Below are 12,509 nucleotides of genomic sequence, written 5' to 3' on the forward strand. Positions count from 1 at the left end.
ATGTAGAAGGCAGCAGCTCTGTGACAAAGCAGTCAGCTGACTTGCACTGTTATAATTCAATGTCCTCTCCTTTTTTTAAAGGCCAGTTTCTAAAGTAGCACCAGAAGGATGACTGGCATACCAAATCCCAGCCCCCAAAACTGTCAAGCAAGGAACTGGCATCAGGGTATTTCCTATTTATCACGCAACACCACCTTTCTTGTTCTAAGGACTTTTCCACACGGGGATCTATGTGTGTCCATCCCAAAAATGGTTAAAAGTGGTGCCATCCCAGGAAAGCAAGCCCATTTGCTATATGGTTATCACACACAAGAGCACAACAAGGGGTTAAAGGCACATTATTTAGGGTCAGATTCAAATTTGGGTATCAAAAGGAGACAAACCAATCCCCATTGTCAGCATAGAAATACCTTTTCTGAGCATGATCAAAACTGTCATTTCCACAGGTGCCCCCCCACATGCCCCAGGGAAGGGGGGGAAACAGGGAGGGGGATCCTTTTTGCCCCAAAAGCTGAGTCAGAGGGAGACAGGATGAGGCTCCCCTTTGCAAACTCCATAAAATCATGACACACACACACAAGAGAGAAAGAAAGAAGGGGGCCGAGTCCATAAGCCTGCCTGATTCCACAGGGAGCTGATACTCCCCGATGCCCTCCTTTTCCAGGACATGTCCTCCACTTCTACCTCCTGTCCAGGAGGACTTCCAACACGTCTTCTCTCTGCATTCTCCATGAGCTGTGCCCTTAATTAGAGGAGGAAAGCAGCGAACAAGCCTAAAGAGGTGTGTGTGTGTGTGTGTGTGTGTGTGTGTGTGTATGTATCCCTTTAAGGGAAGAGAGCATTCTCCCTCTTTGGCACAGCAAGTTACCCTGGCATGACGTGAAGTGGGTGAATTCGCAAGCAAAATGGATAGTAGTTTTGCAAATTTGCTCATTTCTTGATTCCCCTAGATTCTGTCTTTATTGCATGCAGCATCATATGATAAGCAACTGTGAAGTTGTCTCTAAAGCCCTGAATGACCTTGCATTGCCCCCACTTCAACCTTCCAATTTTTCTTGTGTGATAAAGTCTTAAGTTGTTTTGCATGGGCAGGTTGCCTTGTCAACTGGGGTCAGGACAAGAGTTCATACTGTTTTATAGTACAGTTGTCTTAAGGCACAGAAAAATGTCCTACATTTCAACTTTCTGGGAAGATCAGAATGTAAAGGAGGAGTGAAAACTAGGGACAAAAAGTGGTGACTTCAAAGTACATCAGAAAAATACAATTGAGTACATAATAAGATGCAGTATATGTAATATAGATGTACATAAATCATATGAAATGAATGATGGAGTGGGTAACTGTGCCAGGGGCAAAGCCCATTTTTCACACACATATACTCCCCACACAGGCTTCACTGACCCAAATGAAACTGGAACGGACAAGATGCAAGTCTGAGTTTCACTTCTGGATATATTTTTTAACTATCTTTAAGCTGGCTGGATGTTTGAGGGTTTGTGAAATGTTTGGGGAGAAAAACTGCAGCATTTTGTTGTGGTTTAAACACTTTTCTGTATCTTTTGTGCAAAAAAAAAGGGATGTTTTTTTTTTTTTTTTTTTTGCAGTGGGGAGTGTCTAGTGGCTTGCAGTGGTGTCCTGGGAGGAACCAAGGACTCTACAAAGTAGTGGGTTCCAAATGTAGACCACACCTTGTCTATCCATCATCTAGATTATTGTGCATGAATGCAGGGGCTGTAGCAATTTTTTCTTTCATCAAGCAACAAATATAGCCAGCATGCCACCTCTTCCCTATCCAAGGTCTTTAGCCTTCTTTGAGTGCTGATGCCTCTAAAAACTACACATTCCATGATTCTATAGGGTGGAGCCATGGCAGTTGAAGTTGTGTCAAACGGCATTATTTCTACAGCGCAGATGCTTCCTTGAACCAAAAATCTCTGCAGACAGCTCTGTCTTTTACCATTTTTGTATTTTTACAGAAACTATTGCTATATCCTGGTGTGTATATTGCCATGGAAAGCTTGTTACAATTTGTTGATAATAATAATGCACAGGTTGAGTCCCCCTTATCCAAAATGCTTGGGACGAGAAGTGTTGGGAATTTGGATTTCTTTTGGGTTTTGGAATACTTGTATTTGCACATATGTACATAATAAGATATCTTGGAGATGGGACTCAAATCTAAAAACAAAATTCATTTGTTTTTCATGTACGCTTTATACACATAGACTGAAGGTAATTTCATACAATATTTAAAAAAAATAATTTTGTGCATGAAACCAAGTTTGTATACTTTGAACCATCAGAAAGCAAAGATGTTACTATCTCAGTCACTCATGAAAAAAGTTTTGATTTTGGGAATATTTCAGATTTCAGAATTATAAACAAGAGAGACTCAATTTATTTGTTGCATTTCATGCTATGCATTTTAGGAGCCAAACATCCAATAGGGTACTTGTTTGTGTAAAAGACAGAGACAGAAAAATGTTTTCCTAAGTTAAAAAAGCCACTGCCATGACTTGAAGCCTCTCAGCTTTAGGTCCTCCGAACAAACTGGGTAAGAGTAACAGGAAGCCTAGGCACCAAGCCAGATTTGGCATTTTCAGTTCCCTAAAACAGTTCTGTATCAGAAATGTTCCAAAGTTATAACTGGTTGAGAAACAGATAAGCAAATGCTGTAATCACTGTATATGCTGCCAGACTGCAGTAGTTAGAGGCCAATTGAAAAGTACACTGAAAACACTGGACCTTATCACACGTGGTGGGGTTTGCAGATGAGATCCACAGTCACTCCTCTTCTAGTAATGCAAAGTGTGATGTTTTTTCACACCAGATACAGAGTCACTCCTGTCTAGCAATGCGAATTGAGGTAAAAATGTGATGTTTTACCATACCTGGTTGCCTTTCTGTTGTCCTTCCGAACTGAGGGGCAAGCAAAGTTCTATTCCAAGCAAGTCACGTGATGTGGATTCAAGCAAAGGGGAGTGAGAGCACATTGTATTACCACACCGGAGGGTTCAACAATTCGAATCGCCCCCATGAGGAGAAGGGGTTGGGGGCAGGGCTCCTTCCTCCTCCCTCCATTCCCGCAGGTGACAGGGACCCCTGGAAGGAAAGGACTGGGAGGGCTTCCTCCTATGGCTCCCTTCCTTCTCAGGGATGATGAGCATCATCCCCAGGAAGGAAGGGACTGTGGGGGCTGCCTCCTCCTCCTTGCTCCTTCTCCTCCCCCCCTTCCTATGGGTGCCAGGCATCCGTGGGAAGGAAGGGACGGGGGCTGCCTCCTTCTCCTCCTCCTGGGGCGCTTGCAGTGGAATACCAGAGCAGTAGCAAAGCTGCCTTCCAGACCAGATCAGTCCTCAGTGCAATTGAAGGGAGCCTGGAAGTGTACTGGCTAATTGTTTCAAATGATAAATGTATATTTAACTTTACAATTGTATGTTTATTCTCTTGTTATATAAAATTCCGGAAAGTCCAGAGTTTAAGATATTCTTAAGAAGAACGCTAGTGTTAATTACCCAACTAGACATACTGTTATTTGTTGGGCAGGGAGCAGAGGTAACCAAAATGGTGCGTTCTAAAGTTCTCTAGCTGGATACAAATGTACAGACATGAGGCAAAGAACCTTGAATCCTTTTACAAAGATATAGGGTTGGGGTCACCATGCTTCTTTCAGTATGTCACTATATGTACTCACATCCACACACCACATATGGATGAACACAGCTCCTTCAGGGTGTGGCCATGGGACTGTCATAATGAGTATTTATATTTCACTGCACAGCTGAACCATTAGATTTGCTGTCATTGTCAGTTTCCTGAATTTTGTTCAGCCCACATGCATTCTGTGACTGAGAGAAGGATGGGGAATACTTCTCTATTGCTGATAGTCACTTATCTTAATGATAGGTAATGGTCTTAACTATAGGTGCAAGAAGCTGAGCATCGTAGGCCTCATCCTTCACGTGAATGGCACATAAGTATAAGTATTTGGTGGGAGTAACTGTTGACAGTTGCATTCACTAAATCAGGGGTAGGCAACCTTTTTGAGCCCGGGGGCTGGGTTGCTGTCCCTCAGACAACTGGAGGGGCCGAAGCCGGGGGGGTGGGGGTGGAGATTCCACCCTCCGGGGGCGTGGCCGTGTGCCAGGGTAGAGCTTCCACCCCTCGGGGGCCAGGCCTCCTCCTCTTTGCCGGCCCCTAACGGGGCCCCAGGCCCTGTCAAGAGGCCACCAAAAAAGCCGCCGGGGCCGCCAGCGCTGGAGGCCTCCTCCTTTTGCCGGCCCTTTTGCTGTCTCTGGGGCCCTCCAAGAGGGCTCCGGTGGCAGCAGCGGGCCCCAGCAATGGCAACGGGCCTCCCAGAGGCCCACTGCCACCATCGGAGCCCTGTTCGAGGGCTCCGGCGGCTGCAGCGGGCCTCGGCGAAGTCTCGCACAACCTTTCTTGTGGTCGCACGAGATTTCACCTCTAGGCCACCGCCACTTTGTTTTTCAAAATGGCGGCAAAGTCTCGCGCAACCTTGGGGATCAGCACCCGCCTTTCCCCCGGCAATGGTGGCGGAGAGGAGGAGGAGGAGGAGGAGGAGGAGGACGAGCGCCTGGGGCCTCTTTGGCCTCCTCTCCGCCGCCGGCGCCAGCACCTCAATGCAGGGGCCGAGTGGCAGACTGGAGGCCAAGAGGCCTCCAGCCCACCACCCGGCCCTTGCACAGAGGTGCTGACGGTGGCGGCAGAGGCGGCAGCGGAGAGGAGGCCAAAGAGGCCTCTGGCGCTGGTCCTCCGCTGCCGCCGCCGCCACCACAGAAAGGCCGGGTGGCAGGCTGGAGGCTTCTTTGACTCCAAAACCCCCACCCGGCCTTCCCCCTGCTACGGCCGAGGAGGAAAAGGTAAGTAAGGAGGGAGGGAGGGAGGGAAGGAAGGAAAGAGTTGGGGGAAAGAGAGGGGAGGGAGGGAAGTTGTCCCCAATGGGACTTGAGCATACGTGGATTTTGGTATACGCGGGGGGGTCCGGAACGGATCCCCCACGTATACCAAGGACCGACTGTATCTAAAAACACATAAAGCTGTGGACAGACAAATAATTAAATACATAATATACATATTCAGTTGCAGTTGTCACCTACTTGAGGGGCCAAGGAAAGAGTTGGAGAGCGCCTGCCCAGGATATCCAAAGTCCTCTGTGGAATCTCTTAGCCCAGTTTGTTCTTTCCTTCTGTCACAGTTCTGACTCTGCGTTTGAAAGTTGGGAGAGAAAGATCATGGGTTCAAAATAAATCTCCCTTGAAAGCCAACTCCAAGATTACATTCAGGAATCTGGAAATATATCTCCTTCCTTCATCTCCTATCCCAAATTCAGCAGCTACCCACCTCTTGCTGGTTTCCAAGATTCAGGAATTTAAAATTATACTTTGCTTGACACAAATGGGATGTTGGGTTTTATAGAGACAGAATGGATGCAAGAGAGGGAAAGTTAGCTGTGAGACAGTTCGGTTGAAATAAACAGGAAATTTTAACATCTAAGTATCACTTCACACATTACAGTTTTGTTTTATTGGTATCAGTGCAACATACTAGAATGAAAGCCACACATGTGGCAAATGCAAACATGCCCATTTTTCCTTTTGGTATTCATGTAGGAAAACTAATTTATTAATCTGACTAAAGTCTAGTCAACATTAATGAAGTTAGGCTTTACTGGTTTTCTCAGATTCTGCCTTTTACTAAGCAAATCAATGCAAAAGGGCAAACGTTTGAGAGCTCATGGGTTAGAAAAAGGCTTACAGCATTTCCTCAAAGTAATTTTTCTTTTCAGTGTGTTTGAAACATTATTTTATGATTGTGTTTCCTTTTTAGGGCTGCAAGAGAGTAAGAAAGCTAGAAGGTTAGAGGTAGGATTCTGCCTCAGCTATGAAACAATTGGTTATATTCACATACAAAAATTTGTGAGTGTTTTTCTCACTTTGTGTGTCTTACAGACAATGCGTGTTCTTTCAATTTATTTATTCGATGTAAAACCTGTCGCTTGCTGGTTTTGTTTTGTTTTTATTGTCAATATGGCTAACCCTGCATTGCAGGGGAATGTATGCATGTGTTATATGCAGTGCTTGGAAAAGTTTCTTGGACTACAAATCCCAAAATGATTTCAGGGTTGTAGTCCCCAAAACAAACTTTTCCAAGCTGTAAATAATATGTAGTTTACAACGGAGCTTACCTACTTGAATGATACTTTTTAAAATTCTTGCTTTGTACTTCTCACAAGGTTTGATTCTCACGTGGAAAAATGAACTGTGTTAGATTAGTATCATATATGGTCATATCCCTCAGTATTAGGAGACTTCTCAGTATTATGAGACTTGTGAAAACATGGAGAAACTGTAAACCTCAGGTAAACAGGGCATTTTGTGTCCATTTCCCTTTATTCCCAGGTAACTTTCCAAAGTTACCTGATCCCAGGCACATAAATCCCATCCCTCACCCAGAGGTGGACAAAATGAGGCTGTCCAGATGTTCCTAGTCTGCAACCCCTGGTGAGGGCTATTAGGAGTTGCAGTCCATTTACATGACGGAAACCCAAACTGCAATATTAGACAAAATATATAGATCTAGGATTCATTCCCTTACTCGGGGGCTGGATTTCCTCTGTAAATCTGTCAACACTCATGTCAGATCCTGAGGCAAAAATGAAGCTGGCCAAAGCATCCCTATTCTGTCCTTTCCCATCTTCCTCCCTTCTGGGCTGTATCTACATTGCAGGAATAATGCAGTCTGACAAGACTTTAACTACCATGGCTCAGTGCTCTGGGATTTGTATTGTAGTGGTGTATTGTAGTTTGTTGTGGCACCAGAGCACTCTGACAGAGAAAATTAAATATCTCACAAACTACAAATCCCAGAATTCCATAGCACTGAGCCATGGTAGCTGATGTAATGTCACATTCCATTATTTCTGTAACACTGATGTGGCCCTACATGTCAGTTTATATAGACTTATTAACACCCCACCACCCCTATTCCAGTCTTTCCCTTTCAGACTTTCCCCCCTCTCTTGTCCTTTCAGAATGCATATGTTGCAATATGTGAGGAAGATTGATTTTTCCAACATCTGAAAATCACTTCTGAGGAACCAACAATGTTTTTTTTTTAAAAAAAAACAAACCCTGAAGGTCTGCAGGGTGATGCAGAGGACAGGACAACATAGAGTGGGATAGGAAGGCCCCACAGGCCAAATCTGGATCCCACTCTGGCCTAGAGAAAAGATTTTTAATAACACAGCTTTAGAACAGTTAATAGCCCAGTTAAAAACAAAATTGTGTATGTAAGGGAAACCCTGTATACTATATTTAGCTAACAAAAGTCATATATTGTGTTTACTTAAAAGTTCAGGGGTTTACTGCCAAGTTAGTTTGCATAGGATTAAGGTTGTAATAATTTATACCCTCTTGCACAAAGCAGCATTGTTTTTGTTAGGTGTGTTGGATAGCCATGGTTTTTTATTACATTTGGGGGGGGGGGTTTCAATGTTCTTTGGACTCATTTTGTTTTAAAATGTTTGTGTTTTTTTGGTATGAAGGAACACACACACTATGTGTCTGTATGTGTTCCATGATAATTCTGTATTCTTGCCAGGTTCTGACTCAGTAATATGTTTTGTTTTGCTTGTTTAGTCCATTATACTAAAACACATGTACATGCACGCACATGCACATGCATGCATGCATACACCCCGAATGAGAATGGTAGATCATCCATAAATATGACTGAAATCAATCCAACAGCAAGAAAACATTCTTCTGTTGCTCCCTTCTTTCTCCTGGGTGGTCATCGATTTAAATGGTGGGCTTTGCTCAGGGTTTTGATTTAATTTATTAAGCAATAATGTATGAAAGAAACATGCTACCCTGCTTTTTCTAATATAAAGAGGTATTGTATTACTTATTCTAAATCCTTAAATAAATTTAAACTTTATATAGATTCATAGACCAGTCTTTTGGACCAAATGTACATCTGGAAAATTTGTAAGGTTATGATGAGAAGGAAAATCGGAAACCCTGTAATAGAAGGAGGGAAGAATAGTGAGCCCAGGGAGGAGACTACAGCTGAGTCCTACAGATATTGTTGGACTGCATGTCCTACCAGTTTAGTCAAATGTGAAGACTACTGAGAGTTGTAGTTTAACTACATCTGAAGGGCCACAGGATTCCCAGTCCCAGTCTAAACTGATGTGCATGGCTTAGCAAAGAATAGTTCTGAGTATGGAAAAACAAGTGAGACGCCTTAGAGCTTGAGGAGGCAGGCAATGTTGTGTAGATGCACCAGTCTGTAACAAATAAAGGACCAAAGTGGATGGATTTCCTGAGATGATAAATGCCTTGTTTTGGTTTTGTTTTTTTGCTTTTTACAGTAATTTTACAGTAAATTACTCCTGTTTCTACCATTAGTTCATGCTGCACTACCTTGCTGTACTCTGCTAGTACAAATAGCAAATATTACTATAGCAGAGAGGAACCACGCTTCTATGTAGACAGAAGGAATGGAAGACCAATACGCTCAGCTGTGATGCAAAAGGATTTGTGTGTGTACAGTGGGAAATCAGTGCACGCTGCTGAGGCAGCTGATAGTCAAACATCATTAAAGGCAGTGGCTGCAGTCCGGAGGGTGAGTAGCTCTACCCAATGCAAACTATGGGGTCAAGCAGAATAACAGCTTGGAATGGCCTCTGGCCACTCCAGTGCCTGTCACTCCCTGTTTGGTATGGGACTGCAGTGACCAAACACCACAGTCCCAAGGCCAGCTGCCACCATAGTCCACAATGGACCACCATCAAAGAGTGCTGCTTTTTTTTTTTTTTCCACTCCTTTTCTGACCAGGTTTGCGCCACCTTAGGCAGCTGCAGTGCTGCTTTGGCCTGATCCTGGTCATGCGTCATCTGTATGCCACACTCCCAATTTGGCCCAAACATGGCACCTTTGGCCCATCTGTTTTGGGTCTATGAGCCGATAGGAGAGTCATAATTTTGGTGTGACCATGGACATAAGTATTTGCACAGTGCCTCACAGTGAGTCTACATTTGCTGGTGTGACTTACATGAACAGAGTGGCAAGGTGGGTCTAGGAGGCTTGAGAGCAATGACTGTGCCACTGGTGCACTACGTATGTTTCTAAGTGGGAAATAGTGGGTTAAACCACATCAGGCTATAAGAGGGGCCCAGGAGGCTCTGATCATCAGGACTCTACTACCTAAAAGCTTAGGCTCACCAGGAAGGATGATGTGTCCTAGTCCAAGAGGGGCCAGTGTGGGTATGGTGGTTTAAATACACACCCCTCACCCAGTGATGGAGGGGCACAACTTGGTAAGGAGCCACTTGAAGGGATCATACAAGTTCAGTGGTGTAGAAGTGGGAAACTATGCAGACAAGGCAAAGGGGATCCTTGTGAACATTTACTTTCCCATACACCAGGCCCAGAACTGAGGGGTGTCTTCCTTTGAACAAGCTGTGTGGCTGCTGATACAATGATGATGATGATGATGATGATGATAAATCCCTGTGCTTCAGTTGAAACATTCACTGTTACTTCCCTACCTCTTTCGTGGCTAAGCTACTGACCTGTCTCTTATGTGGTTCTGGAGAACCTACACAGAAATTGTGAATGCAAGCAGGTTCTGGAATAACATACTCCTGATGTGGTGGTAGTTGTGGTGTATTGGTCTGAGTGTTGGACTATGATTCTGTAGACCAGGATTCAAGTCCCAGCTTGGCCATGAAACCCACTGGCTGGCCTTGGGCAAGACACATGCTCTCAGCCTCAGGGGAAGGCAATGGCAAACCACCTCTGAACAAATCTTGCCAAGAAAACCCAATTATAGGTTTGCCTTGGGTTTGTCATAAGTCAGAAGTGACTTAAAGGCACACAACAGCAACAAAAAGAAACATTCTTGTAAGATGATAGTGGTGGTGGTGGTGATGATGATGATGGTCATGATTTTGCAGGATTTGTGAATATGCTTGGAACAATTTTTCTTTTGAGCTGAAAATCACAGAATTTCTGTAAACTGAGGCACTCCAGAAGTGAAAGTACTATCAAGTGGTGGCTCTATCATGTAAACCCATGCTATTTCTCCATATGGAATTGCTGTGCCACATAGTGGTATGACTACCAGTTCCCCAAACAGGTATCCATTTCACAGCTCAGGATGTCTGTTTGGGGAATAGGTAAACAAGCTGTACGTAAGCATGTGCAGCAGTTGTTTTTTTTAAAAGGGTAATGTCAAGTAGAATCTTGTTGGGGCTTTGAATCACAGCTAAAACTGACTACTATATGGAACAAGTAACCATTTGAAATCAGCTTTAGGGTTCCCATAAAACATTGGCTTTTTTTTTCCTGTAGTGATGCCAAGATCTATTACAGATGCAGAATTGCTACTTCTACCAAACAGAATTTTAACCTTTGAGACTATGTGCATGCATGTCCACATACACATATATTTGGGTTGAGTGGAAACCTTTGCTCAGATGGAAGAAAAACCAAACCATTAAAAAAAAACCTCACCCCATCAGGCCAATTTAAAGTAGGCCACCTGCCAACTTCATTTGGTTTATGTAAGCACATATAGACAAAACCTCAGGCACAATTAGCATTCCAAGTATTGTGAAATGAGAGAACAGACACTGTGCCCTTTAATAGGAGACATAAATGTTTATAGAATTTGATAACATGGACTATATAACTGTGCCAGACTAAAAGTAATAATTGTCATATTTAGTGCAGTTCTTTAGGAACTGTATAGTGAGCATATTGAGAGGGGTGTCAATGAAGCAGTGAACTGGTAGAGTGAAAATGCACAGCTATTCAAAAGATTATGTTCAATTTTTATTTTATTTTATTTTATATGTATGCAGCTGCAATTCAGTCACATTAAATAAACATGCTTTGGTAGGTTTTCTAAAAGTGCTTACAGGTTCTACATTTGGTACAAATCCTAAATACAGTATGTAAACACACACACACACACACGTACTTTAAAAGTCTGTTCACAAGGACTCATTGCATGTTAACAGTTATGCATGTAACCGTCTATTATCCTCTCTGTTGCAAGCCGCCTGGATTCCCAGTGATTGGGCGGCATATAAATAAATCCTACTATTATAATTATATTATTATTATTATTATTATTATTATTATTATTATTAGCTTCAATGCTTATTTCTTTTAAGGATTTCTCAGAATTTTGGCCAAAGAAGAAATGGGAGAAATACTCATTTGAGGAAACAGGAGTATTTTTTTAATGCCATCAGTAGGAAAGCAACTTAGGATAGAGTAGGAAAAAGGATTACACACACACACACACACTATGGCTCTCTGCTCATAAAGTTCTGGAAGTTGTTTTAATATTTCCATGTCACTGTTTGCCTATATATAAATTATGCCAGTGCGTCTCAGTCTGCAAGTCTCCATATCTTGCTTCACTACATCACTCAAAATTTCTCACCATTGGCTAAATTGTCTGGAGTTTCTGCTAGCTAAAGTTCAACATTGCCTGGGGATTCAAAGCAGGAAACCACTGCATTTTAACCACTGAGTTATAAGATGGTAGCTAATATTTTCCACAACTGTGCCAATGCAACTAACTAGGCATTTGTACACTGTGAATGTCTGCCTAGGCATGATATAGGAATTAAGGAATAATTGGGGCTTATTTTGATTTAAGAGATATTTCGTTTAGAAAAATACGCTGAGAAGAAACACTGGTGGGTTACAGATGGGCAAAAAGGGATGTACTCATGACGTCATGAAGGTAGAGCCTTCAGACGGGCTTTACCTGAATGCTGTCATGAACACGCCCCCCGCACGCCCCAAGCGGAAAGAAGCGACATTAAAAAGGTGCTGCTTTTTTCCGCTTCTTTTCTGTTTGATGCGTACCTGCGCAGCTCCGTCTGTAAGCCCCTGCACCGATACGTCAGAATTGCTACGCCGCAAATATAAGTTGCCGGTTTAAAAGCTCCGTGTCAGCTGCGTCGCATAATGGGTCGGGGTCCGGGACATGCGTGGTTTGCAGTCAAGCTTTAATTGCAACGTCCGCTGCCATGGAGCTGTGGAAGCTGAGGCACAGCTGCAGCGCATTTTAAGCCTCGTAACCCTAACCCTAGAGCCACTTGTGCGCATGCGTTGCTAGAACCGCGGGAAGTTGTAACTTTTGCCGGCGGATGTTTTGGTTGTAGAAAGTGAAAAGGGAAAGTTTGGGATTTAAAGTGACCCCCTACACACATTCCTGCGCCATTTTCACCTGGGAACGGGCACAGTTTGGCTGCTCCTGGCACAGCTGTGTGGCGGCTCCCCTTTGCCACCAGGCAGGATGGCTCAGCCATCCACCAGCACCCCGAAAAAAGGCAGGGGGACGTCTTGGTCTCATACTGAGACGGCTGACCTCATAGCTATATGGTCCCAGAAACTGGAGTAACTGCAGAAACTGGAGCAGTCCTACCTGAATCCTGACACATATTGAGAAGTGGAAGAAG

At 43.6% G+C, this 12,509-nt stretch overlaps 1 long non-coding RNA gene across 1 annotated transcript in view; it reads left to right on the top strand.

Moving 5' to 3' along the window:
- LOC121929765 overlaps positions 1-12,509 on the top strand; it is a 99,177-nt gene that overhangs the window by 69,220 nt on the left and 17,448 nt on the right. The gene's annotated exons all lie outside the window — the stretch shown is intronic.

Source organism: Sceloporus undulatus, chromosome 4, assembly GCF_019175285.1.
Source record: "Sceloporus undulatus isolate JIND9_A2432 ecotype Alabama chromosome 4, SceUnd_v1.1, whole genome shotgun sequence".
Taxonomy (NCBI): domain Eukaryota; kingdom Metazoa; phylum Chordata; class Lepidosauria; order Squamata; family Phrynosomatidae; genus Sceloporus; species Sceloporus undulatus.